The sequence below is a fragment of the Paramisgurnus dabryanus genome, chromosome 18 (assembly GCF_030506205.2).
Source record: "Paramisgurnus dabryanus chromosome 18, PD_genome_1.1, whole genome shotgun sequence".
NCBI lineage: Eukaryota > Metazoa > Chordata > Actinopteri > Cypriniformes > Cobitidae > Paramisgurnus > Paramisgurnus dabryanus.
The window spans coordinates 28,133,960-28,138,568 of record NC_133354.1 but is presented as its reverse complement, the minus strand read 5'-3'; the positions used below and the strand labels follow the sequence as shown (position 1 = coordinate 28,138,568).

General features: G+C 35.9%; 1 long non-coding RNA gene across 1 annotated transcript; it reads right to left on the bottom strand.

Moving 5' to 3' along the window:
* Positions 1 to 302: 302 nt before the first annotated feature.
* On the bottom strand, positions 303 to 4,304 carry LOC135776691 (uncharacterized). The gene is made up of 3 exons (XR_010544172.2): positions 4,203 to 4,304; positions 2,771 to 2,856; positions 303 to 2,137 (listed from the first exon to the last, which is right to left on the bottom strand). It is a non-coding gene; the product is annotated as an uncharacterized lncRNA (long non-coding RNA).
* Positions 4,305 to 4,609: the final 305 nt, after the last annotated feature.

Genomic DNA, 4,609 nt, shown 5'->3' with positions numbered 1-4,609 from the left:
ATACAGTGTGAGAGGTTTAAAGACGTCTGTTTTCCCAGTCCTGGGACCAAAGACACCTACGATAGTTTTATGACAGTGTAAGAAGTTCAGCATGATCAACGCACATCAACAATGTGTTTGCTTCTACGACCTGCATACCTGTATTTGTTTACCACTAGCGCATGTTGATGACAGATGTCGCAGCTTCAGATGCAATAGGTGTCTTCATCGACAGTCTACTGCTAAAGTTTAAACAATCCTTGTCACACAGTGTGATAAGGCATGGATTAAAGTGAAAAAAATTCTTCTGACTGAATTTTTTTTCAGGCCAAGTCATATTTCTTTAACCAAAACTTAATGTAGGCGAGACCAATAGCATTTTAAGGGTGTATTTTTTGCCATTAATTCCATATTAAAGTCTCCTGTGGCATAAATAGGTAGCTGTAGTTTGCATGGCATTTAAGATGAAGGCGAAACAGCTAAATAACCCACTATATAAAAAGAAAACATGAATATCACCACCTTTAATGAATCTTTTATTAATTATTTATTAATTGAAATTGTATTTATTTTAGCATTTACTAATAATTTTTTTAATCAAAGTTGAAACTCTTAACATTAGTGAATGCACCATGAACTACCGTCAATTACTGTTATGACATAAACAAGAATTAATAAATGCTTATATATTCTATATTTTTCATTGTTTTTTCAAGTTATATAATGCATTTACTAATGTGAACAAATACAACTTTTTCATATCATATTATTCAGTACACATAAACGAATAATCCAGGGTCTGTTCTGTTCACACAACAGCTTACAGTAACGTTATGCATGAATATAAACCCTGAACGAGTTACTCGAGTCAAACTCGTGTACAATTCGCACAGGATGTCTGTAACCATAGTGACAACAAATTATTATGTTACAATAGAGGCAGCGCTGATGTGCTATTTTATGCGCAATGGTTCTGCTGTTTACTTTCTCCTAAGACCTAAATGGTCGTGTTTATATGAGGATACTTGCAAAGACGGGATTTTTGACACATATTTGTATTTAAGCCCAATAAAGTGGCAAAAATACTCACAAGCACAATGAGAAGCGAATGCGCGGCTTACGTGTTCAGCTCTGACACAGAAACAGCGAAAGCATTTAACATTAACACTGTTGTTTGTGTTTGAATGGCTTAATATCACTTGTTTATAAAGTGCGGTGCTTAAATATATGTACAAATGTTACGTTTTTTGAGACCACACGCAAATGAAACTGCAAGAACCGACAGGTGGATGACATCAAAGTGCCGCGAGAGCATTTCGGAAGCAGACTCCTCTTATGATTCCTGAAATCGCTCTCACAGGATGTGGATGTCATCTGCCTCTTGGTTCTTGTGGCGCCACATGAAGTTTACCCACAAGTTTAACAAACCTGTTGTATCAGCAACTGGCCTGATGAGCATAGCAGTCAAAAACGGGACGCGGGTGATCACGTACGTGAGAAAATACAGGACCCCTAATCGCAAAGACACGTAAATTACCTGGTGGTTTGGTTTTCTTATCCCACGAACTGAAAGGCTTGCCAATCTTCATCATTTCGCTAAGCCAAGTCAATCTCCATTGGTCTTTTACACCTTTATCAATCGCCAAAACATCGGAGCCTTTCTGCATTACAAGTTTGTCCATGCTAGCTGAAATTAAGTTTTACCTCAGCTTAACGTGATACAGCCAGAAAACCCGGAGTGGATCCGGTGCGTAGTGATTACAGAACGCTTACAGTGGAGAGAGGAACGTGATTTGGCTCCACCCCAGGCTTTGATCACATCCAACTTAAAAAAAGGTGAATACACGTCGTCTTTATTAAAAGTGAATTTAATAATTTTGCAATTGACGGAAATCCGTCTAGCGACGGAAAACTTTAATCCATGGATAAGGTCTTATTGGATTGCAAAAATCCTGCTGTGTATCCTGGGCTTAATATGTTGTGGAATGAAAAGTTTGGAAACCCCTGCTTAACACAAAGTCTCATTTAAAGTTTATAAGAACTTTTGCAATAGACCGACACTAAACGAAACTGATGGCAGATGAGGTGTTGGGATGACAATGGGCCAGAGTTGAATCTGTGCATCTTAGCAGATCACAGACAGGTTTCTCCTGAAATGCTGCATTAAGAAAAGAAAGGAAAAGATGTTAGAACATTTTTAAGGAAATTTAAATAATTCTCACAATCAATATTGGACTATAAACAATAAATTATTACCAATGCAATAACATGCAAACAGACCTGTCAACCACCTTAATAATAGATACTACGCGGTAGGCATGGGCTGGTTACCAGTTTTAAGGTACACCGTGGTTTTAAACAGTCAAGGTTACAAAACCACTAAAATGGTCTGTGAAACCGTCTCCAAGGTATGAACTGTATTTATACAAAATTCATTAAGTCATGTGATTGATTTGATGTTTACATGTAATATACATTTCGAAAATATTATATATAATATAATTTAAAGGCTTTATTTTTACCTGCCATTTAAAAATAAAAAAAATTAGTGTAGCAATGGGAATACCGCAACACTGTGAAACCGTGGTATTTTTGCTAAAGGTAATCATACCGCCAGAATCTTATACTGGCCCATGCCTACTAAGCGGTTGTACCATGTGTTAGAAACATCAAGATTCTCAAATTTTTAGGGCTAGCGCAATACCACAGTTTTGGCTATTCTTCATGTTCTCTAGGGCAGTTATTTTGCCCCAGTGACAGAAACAGCGACAGTAATCAAATAATTCATTACCTTATCTACATGTGGGTAGAGGCCCACAGGTGAAGGAAGATTTTTGGCCTGCACTTTCACAGCTGGTAAACATGGATTGTGGTGGGCTAGTGACAGAATGAAGAAGATCAGTTTAAAATGTGCTTTACAACCAGAGGTTGCATTATTTTGACAGACAAGGGCTGTAAGAAAATTGTCAAAATCAATAATAATATGAGCCAACAGCCAAACAATAACAACTAAACTCAATCAACTATCTTAATCTGCCTGAACTCAAATCTTGTGGTCTATAAAGTGGGAGTTTATCTGTGTGTAATTCAACCATCATGTTAGACTGAAGGAATTGCAGTTATCAATAGATTTCACGACAGCACTGGACAAATGACTTCTCACACTCAGTGTGACTTGAGACAAAGGATAAACAAAGACATTGAGTATGTTTACATGCACATAATAAGAGGACAATTATCTTATTATGATATTATAAAAATCAGCTTATTACATTAACATGTTTCAAGCGTTTTAATTTACTTTTATTTGTGAAGTTTATCTATCACAGGTGGAGACATACGCACATACGAAACGGCAAAAAAGACTTTAAAATCTGGTTTAAGAGCAAAAAACTACCTGTGCCAATCAGTTTTTGCCATTTATGGGCTTTACCCTATAAAAGAAAACCATTTTATGCATTTAAATGACCTTACACGTTATCAGTTTATTAAGCGTTTAGACTATGTAGACACACTCACTGTGCACTAAAATTAAAAAAATTGGTTAACACGACCACTCGTGGTGGCTTCACTCAGAGGTTGGAGAAGACAACAGGTGGACTAAACATCAAGCCTCTGCACGATTCAGGTAAGTGGAATAAAATACATTGTAAATAAACATTATTAAAACAGATTGTGAAGTCATTCATTCAAAACTTGCTATGACCTAAGCCTAAATGACTTAATTTCTTTTTAGAATTAAGACAACCTTAGCAGGAGAGCCCCAGCAGTAACTTTCTTTCAAGCAGATGAGCAATAAGTTGCTTTGTATGAACACCACCCTAACAATCAAGGTAAAAGAGCATTAAACATTAAAGGTATTGCGGAGAATTTAGGTTTTCCGGGTGGATCATCAAGACTATTGGTCCTCCTAGTTGTCAATCTGGAGTGTTGCGCAATTGCATTTTTTTTAAAAAGCGGAGACGGCGTTTCTTTTCTAAAATTCGAGAAAATCCTCCGCTACACCTTTAAGTGGAACATTTCTATAGCATGCTGCTTATAGCTAGTGAGAAAGATAATCTAATTGATCTACCATGCATATCCTTCAAATAACTTAACAGAACAACTGAACATGTATAATATAATTTAATATGTACATTATTAATAATAATTGTTAATAATATTTAATATTTGTGAAATTATATACTTGTGAATTCATTATATTTGCAATGTTTATACATTACCTGTTTTTAGGTAAACAGATTATCCATCAGTGGGTGCCTCAAGGTCGGCTCTGTAAATACTGTATTCTGCATGTTTCCGAGCACACGTTTTCCAGGACACTAATATTAAACAGAAAAACAACATAAATCAGTGTTAAACACAAACAAATTTTAGGTAAATTAAATAAGGTTTTCATTTTCAATTAATATAAAAGAAATAAACGCAATAAAAAACAATGTCAGTGACGTAATATGTGTAAATTTACACGCATCATTTATTAAGCATTATAAAAAAATCCAGCAATATGATTAAACTTTGGTTATTTGTTATTATCCCTGCATTCAAATGGTTGCAGGTTGGAGCAGGAAGTTAACCCTTCTGTCGCGCAAGCGCGAGCATAGACAGTGGTCGCGAGGCCATTCGTACG